Source organism: Homalodisca vitripennis, chromosome 5 (assembly GCF_021130785.1).
Source record: "Homalodisca vitripennis isolate AUS2020 chromosome 5, UT_GWSS_2.1, whole genome shotgun sequence".
Classification (NCBI taxonomy): domain Eukaryota; kingdom Metazoa; phylum Arthropoda; class Insecta; order Hemiptera; family Cicadellidae; genus Homalodisca; species Homalodisca vitripennis.
Window position 1 is genome coordinate 184,212,340 of NC_060211.1, and position 15,894 is coordinate 184,228,233.

Consider the following 15,894-nt stretch of genomic DNA (forward strand, 5'->3'; position numbering starts at 1 on the left):
CAAGTCGGCTGTGAATTGTTAACTCGAAGACTGGCTTGCCAATGGTAAGGGCAGTAATTTCCGTTACTTTACGGTACTTTAAAAATGCAATTTAGTGTTCCTAAGAGAATTTACTGAATCCTTAAATGTTAAAAGACGTACATTTAGGAAAATTCATTTTGAGACGCCTGAATGTGTTCTGAAATGTTTACTTACGTATCGATAGTGGTAAGATTCGATTTACTGACTACTAGTAGAATAGGATTGGAGACTTGTGATCCTTGCCTACACACTTACGTATTACTCATTTCAGACCGTGTAGTCGTTGTAGCAGTTCCCACCCAGAGTGGTGATCTACGTCATGGTTGCGGAAATGGTGGATACAGGCTATGACGAACTTTCCGCTCATATTGCCTTTTTTCTGATGCATACTTTCTCACATTTCAGCCCACTTGCTTAAGCAAAGTAGTAAAGTTAAATTAATTGCTTTGAAAATTATGCTGTTAAGCTCTCTCGATAAAAAGCGTTTACACTTGAAAATAATGTTTACTTTCAAAACTACCACAAATTACATCTCACACCAATTACATAGTTCCACTCATTTTCATGACTTAGATTCTAGCCTGTTAACAATATACAGCTTTTTGGTGCAGCTGACAACTACAATAATGTCAGTTTTGACAATTTTTAGTAACGAGAGTTTCAGTTCAGTACGCTACGAGAATAAGGCACACACGGAAAGTGTTTGGGAATTCAAGATATAATATACGAGATGTAAAACAATGGCCAGGGAAAGTACACAAGGCGAGGGGTGGCGGAAGTGACTTTCCCAGTCCCTGGAGATGTCACTGCGTATTAAAATGATGGAAGCTCGATCATACAAGAAGCAAGGGTTTCTGATATTACAATAAAAGCATGTATGTCATTATACTGCGTAAATTCTTAAGTAAACTTTCAAAAATATTTTATTTTGAAGTAAGTGAATTGAGAGCATAAAAATTAGTATTACTCTTATTCTACGTTTAGTACTTCTTAGATGTCCTCAATAATTTTTCAGGGGTTCTTTCATCGCAAACGTATTTTTATTTTCTAAAGTTTTTGAAGGGGAAACTGTAAAACCAGTTTGCAAATCTTTATTGACGTCCACGGGAAATGAACACGTTGTCTCTCGGTTAGAAAGTTGCATTTTTACCCTCACGGTGTCGGTCATAGAAACTCAATACTTTAAGATTTAAGATATAGACCATCTATGCCTCCAGGCAATGATCAAATACATCAAAATATGGCGTGATACGAATAATATGTTAATAAACACATCCAATTCCACAGTTCTCACCTACTATCCAACACAAACCCTAGCCACATAAGTTACCGTCTACAACAGCTTCCTAGAACACGGGTTCTCAAGGGTTTAGGCGTCCACTTTGAGCATAGTCTAGGTTTTACTCACCATATTGGTGCCATTTGTAGGAAGGCAAGTAGGATGTTAGAGCCCATCACAGGAATGAAAAAGGACATGAGGAGTCCTGTACCATCGAGGGCACCGTTCTGAACTTTGGTTTGTAACATTCTTCTGCATTTAATTGTTATTCGTTATCCTTGTAATTTCTGCACTAAGGACCTAATTGGAGATAAGGATAGAGGATTCTTGCGCCATCTGGGTGTACGTCTTGAATTTCCTTGCCTTATATTCATCTGCAACCTTCCAGCCTATTGGGAGACGTACTGCTCATGTGCTCTTCCTCTACAAATTCCTAAACATGCCCTGAGCTACTGGCCGATATTTACCTCAGAATTGCTCACTAAGATTTCAAGACTCTTAGGTGCGTTTCTTCTGACACGCTATGACTTTAACAGTCCTATCGCGGGGATCCTACGATTTGGTAATATTATAGAAGAGGCGAATTTCTTTTCTGACAGCCTCTACTTCGTGCAGCGCAAGGCTGCTGGAACATTGGGAAGTTATCATTCAACTCAGCTAAATGTAAAAGGTGATTCCAAAAGATCATCAGTTTTGAAATATCAAATTAAGTGATTTATTTTAATAAAAAGATAAAAGTAAATACATTAACATATTTTGTATAACCTTCCAATGAAACGCATGAAACACGATATCATGCACGAGGCATCCTGCCATGCTGCCCGCGAAATAATTTTGTTGGCCCGTTAACGGTTCCAGGAATCGCGTCATTTCTCGGAATTCCGACCGTGGCCATCAAAATCGTGTGACTTAACGCTTTGTGACTTTCATCTTTGGGATTATCTAAAGTCATTTGTGTATACCACTAAACATCAATAACTGGAGAAAACTCGAAGAGGTGATGGCGAAATACTCGTAGAAGTGGAAACTTGTCGTGCAGTCGTAGTGCATTTCATGCTCAGGGTTGTTGCGTTCCAACGCAGTAGAGGAGGCTACATGCAAGAAATCTTTTTTCATACGTTAAATCAATTTACATGAACATTTTGGTGTATTTATTTTTAGTTTTTATTAAAATACTCGTAAATCTCTTAATTTGACATATACAAACCAGCGCTCTCTTTTAATCACCCTAAAGATTGAGGAATCACTCATAGTACTTGGAGACAATTTTTACTGTACTCGCATAAGCTCATAATCTGGCGTTTATTGGAATTGATAGAGAAATTTTCCTTAGAAAGGAATCGATCATCAGTCGCGCTATTTTTGGTAGAGTTCGAAATGAGGGAGGGGGTCTCAAAAGGGTAAAAAATATGAAAGGATAATACGTTTCTTACCTTAGTCCAATTAAACGTAAATAACTGTTACATCAGCGCCAGCTAACCATATAAAGACCGTTGAAATGGTGACTTCCATTCACTTAATCTAGTTATCTGACTGTGATATAACTATTTGTTACGTGTCTGATGATTGTGTAACTAAATAATGTAACTAATAAAACACAAGAAGGGTACAATACACAACATCCAATTGGCCAAGTCTCCATTCGACCTTATAAGTCATATCGTGTATTTATAATTAAATGCTCCGTTAAAGATTCAATTAATTAGAATGTAATATTCACTATAACATTTTTAAACGCAAATTAAAAAACGGAAGTGGTTATTTCGGCCGGATTTATTCGGTTAGACGGCAATCTTCTCCGTGATTGTCCGGTCGGGAAGAGTAAACAGGAAGGAGAAGGACAAGGCCGAGAAGGGTGGTACGGGATGACCGGGGGTGGTACAGGGAGGTCGGGGGTGGTACAGGGTGGCTGGGGGTGGCGGATCCAATTATTGTAACAGTTGCATCTGTGTCTCCATGGTAACTGGATGTACGGCGCCTAACCCCGGTCTCACTTTCATTGCATTTAAAGGGAAACTGCTTCCGTGGCACATTCCTGATCATCTGGAGCGAGAAGATTAAATCCACTTTGGAGGGGTTTTAATTTAGTATTGGCACGTCTGATATACATCACGTCGCTATACACTACAGATACATGAAACAGTTTATGTATAAAACTAATAATGTTATAATAGATAAAAAAAATAAAACGCTATATACGGTTATATGACAAACAATAATACAACCCACAAGCTATCAGCTCAATTATACCATTCACATAATTATATTATATGTTTTAACTAGTTTTAAACAACAAGGAATTTCAGTATCCAAGCCTATACCTAGAATGTATTTAGAGATGAAACCAACCATAAATTATGATTGGCTAGAAGCCTTATAAGGGGTCGACAAATTTTACTCGCCACACAACCTAAATCATTTAGAGATTAGCATAAACAAATAGTCTTAACCTATAGGACAGTTATAGCCAGCCATTATTCGCACAAAATGGAGAAGAAAAGTCGTGAGGATTCCCTTATCATCCATGAAGGCTAGGATCTTTATCTGCAATAATATTCCGAGTCTCGGTTAACTGAATTTGATGCAGAAATTTGATATTCATAATCCCCGAGTGGGCTCCTCTACTATTCTGTAACACAAAAGTTCGGTTTAACAGAATAAAACACAAAATGGTTCTCTTGAATAGTAAGTTATATACAAATAAATTCTCGGAATTAATTTGAATAACCAGAAATTCTGTTAATTGAATTTAGATCAATCGGCACTTTACAATATAATCCGTAAGTGGAGTTTGATGTTCTTACATGTACTGCAACTATTAATAGAACCTGACTATTAATATGAAACTCAAGATCCCAGTTAATAAGCAGCAATGGTAATCTAGAAATTGATTAATACTGCGTATATTAATCACTCACATCTTATATACTTCCGAGTGAAAGTTTGTTTCTGGAAATATCAACTGATAACATTTTAAGCTGCAAGAGCGAATAGTTGAACGTCCAGGTGATAGCTTTTGTTTGGCAAAATATCAACTAAAAGCATTGTAAGCTGCAGGAAAGAATAGTTATACATCCGGTGGATAGCTTTTGTTTGCAAAATATCAACTAATAATATTGTAAGCTGCAGGAAAGAATAGTTATACATCCGGTGGATAGCTTTTGTTTGCTAAAATATCAACTAAGAACATTGTAAGCTGCAGGAAAGAATAGTTATACATCCGGTGGATAGCTTTTGTTTGGCAAAATATCAACTAATAATATTGTAAGCTGCAGGAAAGAATAGTTATACATCCGGTGGATAGCTTTTGTTTGCTAAAATATCAACTAAGAACATTGTAAGCTACAGGAAAGAATAGTTATACATCCGGTGGATAGCTTTTGTTTGCTAAAATATCAACTAATAATATTGTAAGCTGCAGGAAAGAATAGTTATACATCCGGTGGATAGCTTTTGTTTGCTAAAATATCAACTAAGAACATTGTAAGCTACAGGAAAGAATACATGTACATCCGGTTGAAAGTTTTAGTTTGCCAAAATATCAACTAATAATATTGTAAGCTGCAGGAAAGAATAGATGTACATCCGGCGGAAAGCTTTTGTTTGCCAAAATATCAACTGAAAGCCTTTGTTAGCTGCAGAAAGGTTGTGCGTTGTGGCCGCTGCGGTGACTACCTGAAGGGTAACTAACATGTTTGATATCCCTGACTGACCAGACTAGTTTGGAATCCCGAGTGTCAGGGAACCCTTCTAGATAGAAAAGCGCAATAAGAAAAAACCCTTGCATTTGAGATGACTACACAATGTTTTTGCAATAATGAAATGTTGTTTTCCCATAGTATAACGTTTTCTTGTATAGATTTTAATTGTGAATTGTTACATATTGAGGAAAATCGCATTTGGAGACGTTAATTTGTTTGAAAATGTTAAACTTATTGATGGATGTGTTTGTAAAATCCACTTCCCTAAGAGCATCGTGGACAGAATGGCGTTAGTGCAGTAATACTTTTGCCATGACCCATAAATGTCCATGTTGTAGTTTTTAAAAATCCCAATAGACTTATGCCATAGGTTTTTCTTAGAACAATATATTGTGTATAATTTAGTGCAAATGGGCAATGACAACTGTAATAATTGACACTAAATTAGTTTTTATATTTTTCAGATATATGGACGCTTATATAAATAAATGTGCTATATGTAGTTCATTTCTAATAACGAACATGTATATATAGCAATTTCAAAATGTTCAGGTATTTTCCCACGATCCTATAAGCACGACTGCTTAAAAAGCTTGGAATGATTAGATTCCTCTATTCGCCTTCAAAATATTTTCCTAGGATGTTATGGTCGGTTAATAAAAAAGCGGAAGGATTGAATCCGTAATCCGATCCTTTAGAGTTTTCATCTGTTATGAGTTAAATAATGCGTCTGACCAGAGCCGGATATTAGTGTAGTCCGATATCAACTATTCCAACAGTTCTAAATAATGAAAAGTCACTCTTTTGGAGCAAACCTCTTTCGAATTGAATATTATTTCTCAAAAGATACATATTAAAAACCTGGAACAATTTTAGTATCAAGAACCGATAATGAAATTTAGCCGTTTTAATATTTAATGGCAAATACTTATTCAAGATAAAAATTGTAAACTTTCAGAAATGTCCTGTGACAGAGCATCAAATTTGAAGTCTTCAGTGCACGTGGATTTAGTCGACTACTAATGTCACTCATATGTGTACAGTGAGTGACAATATGTTGTTTTAGTACAGTAGATGTTTACAACAGTTATTGTGATAATCATTTGTGAATCTCCTGTCTACCTTTACATGAACAATAACCTTCGTCGGAGCCAGTTCTCTAAACAACCATTCAATATTACCTTAAAACAATCTGCCGTTGTAAGGCTCGACTAACCACGCAAACAAAGCTATATATAGCTCGCGTCACAATCGCTACTGAGGTCACACTTAGCGGTCGGAGGTCACGTAGCGTCGCGTCGGTGACACGATGAAGTGGTACCAGTGACCTTGACAACCGACACAATCAATGCCGCAACATGCCACCGCCACCGCCAACACCGCCGCCTATACCAGTCTAGTTCTGGACATAACTATTCCAGGAATGCCAACACTGTCACTGTTATACAATCATAAATAACCCTTTTGAGGCCAAATAGCCTAGTTTCTATATCGCGTTGACAATGTAATAAATGGCCACGGTTCTGTTATCAAACATCTACACTAAAAGGCTAACTCGGTGGAATGCACTTCTTTAAGTGGGAAAACCATGAGGCCATATTCTAAGCTATACAACTTACTTTGAAACTTGCTACTTTAATTTACATCACTGGAATTAGTGAAATAAGTTTAAACACTGATAATGTTAGTGCATACTTGAACACTCTTCAAATGTTATCTTCTTATTTTAATTTAATATCCAAGAATGAAACTGAATTTTGCACTGAAGTTTTTACTGAACGCATTGCTGAAAACTGTGTAGGCCTACTGAGCATTTAACAACTTTTAATAATTTATAAAACATTTTTGGTGCATCTAAAATATCAATATTTTACATATTTCTTACGTAGTGGTATCCAGGATCAAAGTAATACGCCTGGTTTTTTTTTTTCAAAATAACGCTACCACAAGTATTCACGGTCGAGAGGTACTATATCTATTTTAAGGTAATTTTGAAAAGTCTACTTTTATCGAATTAGTGTACTCAAACATTTGTATCACTACAATTAATGATCTTGGCAAATAGAACAAGTCAATCGTTTGTAACAGAATTCCGTTTAATAGAAGACATTATTTGATACTTTATGTGCTGGTATTTTTTGTCAGCCGTGTATTTTAAATGTTGAAGACTTCAGCGGGATCTCTTAAAAATTGACACATTTTCTTGTAAGGTACTTATATAAACTATAATTTTATTAGAGGTCGATGTCGTATTTCAGGCGGAAGAAAAGTAAAAAGTTTAGATATAAAAAATTGATTTAATACATCAAAAGGCTTGCAAATAATGTAGAGTCTAAACGCATGAAATTCACCTTTTTAAATTAAAAGATATATTACTAAACAAAGTTGAAGAAAAATACCAAATATAACAGCTATTGTGGCATGTGTTTACAGAGGTTATCATGTAATAAATCAGTGTCGTACCATTGTAATACAGGGTAGAGAGGTGTAATACTCTTTCGACTAGGTGTCAGCTTTTAAATAGAGAATGAAAACATACCCAATAATACCCTGTAATGTACTTTATGCTAAAAGGAGAACAAGTACCGCTACTGAGGTGTAAGTTGTCCTCAAGGATAGTCATTTGATGAGTCCTTGAGGTTATGCTAACTTGACTAAGGTAGAGAATTGAATCCCTTTCGACACCTAGTAGCATCGGTCCTCCCGCCTGCAGACCCCACGACCTGTGTATATAAGGCGATACTACACGCTCGCACTCCACCGAGAACTGGAAATGTAACGTACACCGAAGACTTGCTAGGCAAGTTGGAAGGTCGTCTTGGCTCATTACAGAGCATAACAGAAATGCTTTATCACTTGAAAATACTAAAACATAATAATTTTGACCTTACTCTAATTACCTATAGCAGGTGCTCCTAGCGAAGTTTTACGAGGAATTATCTGTATAAATGGACATTACAGATTATCAGCAGCCATTCAGATAAATTAAAAAAATAGTTAAAATAGTATGTAAAGATATCTTATGTATTACAGTCGAATTTGTAATAACGAATCATAGTTTAATTATGCAGTGGATTTGAAGATTTTGCTCTTTATTTATTAAAAATGGCTTCTCATATGATACATAGCAAAATACACTAAATTATTACAAAAGAACACTTCCCATTGATGAGATATGTCTGAGTACAGACGTTATGGAGAAACGTCAAGCAAATTTGCTGGTAGATATATGTGCTAGCGAGGGAGGCAACTGAATCTAAGGATGACAACCCTCACTATCTTCTGAGGGATGAAATAACAAAAATAAAATTTTGTTTTGGTTAGGCGAGAGGGTGAAGTACACGCTAACAAATACACTGAGAATGATAGTGTATCTTCCACCTGCACTTCTTACAGTAGATCTTAATAAAGCTTTTATGTAGCATGGTTGGAAATTTAATGGCTTTCTCTTTGTGTTAGAATCAATACGATATCGTCTGAAATGATTAAACTCCCGAATATCTGGATTTCCCAGAGTAGTCCTGTACCTTACCAGGAAAATACGATGAGATTACGGTGAGCATGGCTCGGAACAAAAATAATTTCTTGGAACTAAAAGAGAATACTACAGTTTACAATGTTACTTTATATTTTCAAATCCCTGCTCACATTTAGTGTTTTAATTAATACCATTACGTGCTTGTTCTTAGAATTTCTGAACACGCACTCAATAAAATCTTTTGAGTCAAATACAAAATAATTGATGGACAAAAGCAAGGGATCTGTAATGCAATGTGTATTCTCTTCCGAGTTCGAGCTCTCAATGGAGCTAATACTTTTTGTTCACCAATCTTTCTTGGCATTAAATTAATAATACATACAGGATGTACATAAAACAACTGTACACACAATTTAAAGTCATAAATCAAAGGATTTAAATACCATCCAGGTAATCCATCAGTGGATGATGATGGCTTAGTGTCCAGGCCCGAAATAAAAAAAACAAAATTATCATTTATAGAAGTTATTTTGAGGATATTATTTAGAATATTATTTATAAACAACTATAAATATGTATTAAAAGTTATAATACAACTCTAAAAAAAACAGAAAATAATTAAATTACTTAAAAAAATTTATTTTAAAGGAGTTTTTTAATAGACCATAAGGAGTAAAATAATTTCTTTTATATTCAAACAGATTCATAATCCCATTTTTATTACAGTACAAAATATGTAATTTATTTCACAATAATTGTAAAATTAATAAAGTCTTTGCCATAAGAAACGGATAATAAATGCATAAGTAATCACTAACCACGCCCACATTTGTTTCATGGCTGCTGTAACATTTTTACCTTTTCCCACGGCTTTTAATTAAATTTCGTAAACTATTTTTTTAAATAAAGGAAGCAATAATATCTTATGAAACAAAATTACTATTACGTAGAGATAGGATTAAATTAAACGAATTCGTCCAGTAAAAACTTATTTAAACTTCTAGGTTAGCCTCCTCCCATTAAACTTTTATTCAACAAGCGGAAGTTAAGATTAATTACTAATTTGCAAAATAGCTTAATTAGTTTTGGATTAGAAAGCCTGCATTTTATAGAAAGAAAAATATAAATTTAGCGAAGACAAACCTTTTGCTTATAATGCATTGTAATTAAAATGAACAAATAGTAATTCATTTTAACCTAGACTATATCCACAATAGATGACGATTAAAAAGAAAATTTGATCATGAATTATTAAACTGATTCTTCAATAACGACATGTCGGCAGAATGTTTCTCTACTTATATACCAATGGCGAATCATTGTTTACATACCAGAATAGTGTTTATGGTGCTCTTTCAGAGATACTTTTAAGATATGGTTGCAAAAATTTGAAAAAATATTAATCTATATCGTTAGGACAGTTACAAAATAGTGATAAAAATCTCCAAAAGGAGAACAAGGTCCGTGACTGAGGTGTAAGTGTCCTCAAGGATAGTCATTTGATGAGTCCTTGAGGGTTGAAGGGGGTCTATTACTATTTACAGGTAGAGAAGTGAATCTCTTTCGACGCCTAGTCACATCGGTCCTCCCGCCTGCAACTCTCCTGGTCTGTGTATATATGGCAACACTACACGCTCGCACTCCACCGAGAACTGAACTTTTGGTAACAGTGTACTGCAGGCCGTGTGAATGGTCAGCCACAGACCCCTGTGTCTACCTGCGGCTTCGGCTCTATTGTGATGCCTTCGTCCGCACATGGAATAGGACAATGCCTACGAAGCACGGCCAAAATTTCCTTGCTGGCCATAACACTGTAGTGCGGTGACTATTGGAACTATATAGAGGAGACGACAGCTAAAGACAGTATGTTGTATTGAGAACCGGATACGGGAACACTTACGCCTTTAAATGTCTCGTTCGTTATACCAGGGCATAAAAATATTTTTATGAAACTGTTACTGCATACCTATTTGCATTTTGTTTGTTAAACTATAATTTGTATTATCAGGGTCAGTATTAGCAGCAGTTTGAACTATTTCACACGTAGTAACAATTAGAATTTGCTTACAAACATTCTATTCAACAAAATGTTGTCCATGGCTGTTATTTTAGGACTTGGAGCATTTTTATGTCATATTTAAAGAAAAACATTAAATTAGTGCTCAGATGTTTGATGATTTGCACTTGCCTCTTCGACGTTATCCACCTACAGTTGTGGAATTTACCTCTTTTTCATCCTTCCTTTACAATGCAGCTAAGTGCAAAGTATTTTTTCCACACTTCACGACTTTTTTATGTACACTATTAATATATTATCTAGTATACTTACAGAGATATACTTAAAACAGTATGCAACATCAAGGAAACTAACAAATCACACATAGAAATAATATAGCATGTTCAAAAGTAATTGCAAGGTTAGCTACAAGGCAATGCTACTATCGCTGACAGCTAGAACATTTTTAAACAGTTCTTCTGACTCACTCTCAAAACGAGATAATACGACGAAGCAAAACGTATTTTTACGGAAACGTGTATAAGAACTGATTCCAGTGACCAATGTTTTTATGTGACAGTTACCTAACGATAATTAGAATTAATATTAAAATAATGTCACTGTTTCGTCAATTACAAAGCTAAAATTGATTTTTCCATGTGTTCCTGGAGAAGATTTGAAGTGATGTAACTCTACTCAAGAAGCAACGCGGTCCATTGAAACATATAATTTGGAACATTTTTATATACTACATGTTGTTCGGTCTTACGACACCAAATCTAGCAAGAGAAGATTAGTCGAAGAAATTAATCGCTACGTTTACGTAATCAACAGTAATACTCTCATCGAACTATTCAATGTAAAATATTTACTAAGATTCTACACTTGATAACAACTAGTTGTATTACATTCATTTTAAATCAAATCTTTGCTGTAAATCCCTTGAATCTAAAAATTTTAATGTTCCATGAAATTTACAAGCTATTGAATAATTGATATTTGAATGAAACCATAATTTAATTACATGGTATGTCAATGACATAGAGGCTTAACAATTTAAGTTCAAATGGTATAGCCATGAATTTACTCAATTACGATAAGTAGGCAATATATTTAAAGGCGTTTTATGCAGCAGACTGTAATAACTGAATAGACTCTAGTCATTCAAATTTAAGTAAAAATTCAGAAAAAGTATGTGCGTTCAAAACACACAACACACACACACACACACACACACACAAATATATATATATATATATATATATATATATATATATATATATATATATATATATATATATATATATATATATATATATTTCTTGTATAAAATAAATTGAATCAGTCTCTCTTAACATTTTCTAAATTAACACAATCTCTTAAATTACGTTCTCTTATTTCCTGATGTCACAAAACAAGCCCATTCAGAAACTAAACTACAATGTTATTATTATATGGATTTAACGAAATTGACTCAGAAGTAATAATCTTGTTACAGTAACATAAATTAGGATCCATTGCAACCTTGACATACCACGTCCTTGTTATCTGGCGCGATCTCAACAGGATCAGAGTAGAGTCAGTCATCTTCGTATTAATGGAGCACTTCTGTAGCCTTCGTTAAGTAGACTAATTTCATAAAAACATAATTTTTAATTTTCAAAATAAAATAGCATTATGTACATAAATTTATTTTTTACATTTAAGATTAAAAGCATACCGCAAGCAAAATATTGAATATACAAGAAATACATTCCCAATGTTTTACAATAATTTGCAACATTCCCAACTTTCATAATAGAACAAACATGAATGGACAAATAATAGAAAAATGTTGATAAAGTGTGAGTTTAATTTTCTGAAATGCCGTCAGATAATGTTACTAATTTTAAACTGTGATATATAGTGTTTATTATATACTTTCGCACGCATTAACGATCAAATAATTAGTTTCATTCTTCTTTGACCCTTTCACCTTTCTTCTTTTCATTGGATCCTTCATCAGAATTTTCAAAATAATTTTTTAGACTGTATGGATACTAATTCTACGCGTAATGCTACTAAAATAGCCGTATTAGTTAGCTGATATGGTTTAAACAAAATCAATCTGAACCATTCTATAAATATACTCTATAATATCACACTTCTAAATATAACAACATCCAAAAAAATAATAGAAAATTCAATACAAGCCTTTTTAATAATATTGTTATGTAGTTTAAAACAACTAAACGAATATCTCTAAAATATTATTGAATGTACAATGAACAATTACTTTTATTATGAATCATTGATGTAGATAATGGCACAATACGTATAAGTAACAACTCTTTTGACGGGTATTACCAGATCAAGGACAACGGGCAGTACAGTTAGCGATCTAAAATCATTTTACAGCTCAGAGGAACACAATTAAATACTTTCACATCAGTTATTGTTTCACTGTGAATTTCCAGAAAACGTTAGTGATACGAGATGAAGATTTACTGATTTACAATTTACATATCATCAGGTGCTTGGCCCCTGGCTTCACACCGGTGACCAGGTCGGAGGACTGGATTCTGGATGAAGACACTAGCAGAGCACGAACAATCCGTACAGCCGGGAGTATTACCGAACCGGTTGTCAAGGAGCGTGTCACCCGAGCGGTCACGGAGACACCCGAACTGTCACGAAGAAGCCATTAACTACCAAACGGAAGTTAGTGAATATGGATCTTATTGTTATGGTACGTTTGTGTGAAGCTCATTGTTGACGAGTGCATGTGATTACATACATGGGGCATACGCGCAATCGCAAGTATAATTAACTGGTGAACATGACACAATAGTCATATATTGAATTATATGTTGTTTTTTTGGGATAAGTTAAGAAAAAGAGATTTGCATCACGTGCATATTCCGCTTTATTTATATTGGATTTTCTTCCCTTTCTGTGCGAAATCATTCTGAAACGAATAATTAAACATTCAACACCGTATATGAAATGGTGAAAAGTACGTACGCAACTATAATTGAAGGGAAGTCTTAATGAAAAATAAAATTTCATTATATGTATTTTTCTTGTTCTATATTAGCCTATTTTATGAACAGTTTCATGCATAATACATACATATACATACATAAATATATATATATATATATATATATATATATATATATATATATATATATATATATATATATATATATATATAAAACGCCTAACATTGTAATGCCACGTAGAAAAAGACACCTCTTACTAAATCTATGCATAGCACAAAAATTAGATAGTAAGTAAAGGGCAAGATTGGGTATTGTTTTGATATGAGTAAGACATTGGCATTGTCCCTACAGATTATGTTTTGCGTTATTTGCACATAACGTTTCCGAGAAACGTGGTAGAGATGTTTTCTTACTGTCGTTGTGTGTTTTTTTATTGACCTTTAAAATGAATTATCATAAGATAGGGATTGTATTTTAAAAATTTAAAGTTACCCCCTTCTACTGCCTTTTGAAAAAGAAGGGGAAAATTGTTTACACTCTAAAAGTCCAGTTTAATTAAATAATTTTAACATAAAACAACGGTACACTTTGGACCAAGATTTTAACAACTGTATTGCAACATCTATTTCTTTTTTATATTACTAGTAGTCCTCTAGGTATTGGATTACTAGTTTCGAGTAATATTCTGCTGCCAGATATAGCGACAGTCAATCTTTAAATACTAATCAATAGTTTCCCATGTTCTATGATTCAATACTCACATTAGATACTTGAGATACCTCATCATTATTAGTTTAACAATAGTGTGTAATCTCATAAGGAAATCTATTCAATGATTTAAGGAAACATTTGCAAGAAGTAGTGCTCCAAGATATTTGAAACATTTGTTTAATGCAAAACAAATCTTTTAGTATTACATTTTGAAATTACATACATGGCAAGTAAAGCTATATTGAAACATAGCATCTGATCTTTTCCCACGGTTAATGAGGCTGCCTTTATGGATATTAAAAAACATACAATATAGATAGAGATGTGTCACATGTGTAGTTTAACACATTGATTGTGACACAGATCGGTGCATGCATGGTGTCACAACAGTAAATGTGTGTATATGGTTTACAAATGGAACTGAAATGAACAGAGACACTATAGCTTAACTTGAATATGTAACTAACACATTACAATGAAAACAAATTTTTAAGTAACGGTTTCTAGAATTAAGCCATTGTTTTCATCTGATGTTTTGTAACACTCTTAATATTTTATGTTAGTCGTGTTTGGTATCATTTTGATCGTTTTATTCAGCTAATTTCAAATATATAAAAATAATAATAGTATTGGGGAAAGCAGAGGAAACTGCTTTTACTTAACTCAGAGTGAAGTGACTCGTGACAGGTAAGTGACATGTCCTGTTTCAAGTGATGGCGAAGGGATCACTCACAATAGAGCCGAGGTCGCAGGTAGAGACAGGGATCTGTGGCTGACCACTCACACGGCCTGCAGAACACTGGGTTTCTAAAAGTTCACTTCTCGGTGGAGTTTATGCGAGTAAAGTCTGACATATATACACAGACTAGGAGAGTTGCAGGCGGGAGGACCGATGTGACTAGGTGTCGAAAGAGATTCACTTCTCTACCTGTAAATAGTAATAAACCCTCGTAAACCCTCAAGGACTCATCAAATGACTATCCTTGAGGACACTTACACCTCAGTCACGGACCTTGTTCTCCTTTTGGCTTACTTTTTAAATTATTTTGTAAATTGTGCTATTGATATAGATTATTATTTTTGCCATAAATGTATTTTTTGCTTGTAGGTAAGAAAATATTGCAGTTAACTGTAAAATTAATGGGATGGAAATAGGAAAGAATGCAACCAACCACCTTTATATTTGGATAATTACTCACATAAATCAATAGTACGTTGGAGACCATCACATATTAGATCAAACGTGTTAAAGAGCCTTATCTATGATTATTTTAACTCAGAAAACTTACAATAGAATTTTTGACTTTTATAAATGTCTTGCCTCGGAAAAAGCTCAGATAAAAACACAAATGTGAACAATGCTGAAGTTGTATTTTACTTTAGTATTTGATGCTTTAGCAATAAAAGCATATTACAAATGTATTTACCCTGCGAATGTATAATCAAGTGTCATCAAGGATGACAATGTACAAGACAAGTATTAGCTAATGTCCAGTCAAACCCCGTGAAGTAGCATACACTATTATCTTTGAACGCAGTGTTGCTTATATATAAATTAAGCTTCATGCAAAATTTCAAATTAATGGATCAGTTTGTGACTCATTAAAATTAGATAGATGAATTATAGAACAATTAAATTAATTTTCCATCCAATTAAAACACAATGATTAATCATAATTAAGGAACAGATTTTCGTGTTAAAACCTTAACTTCCTATTATTTGT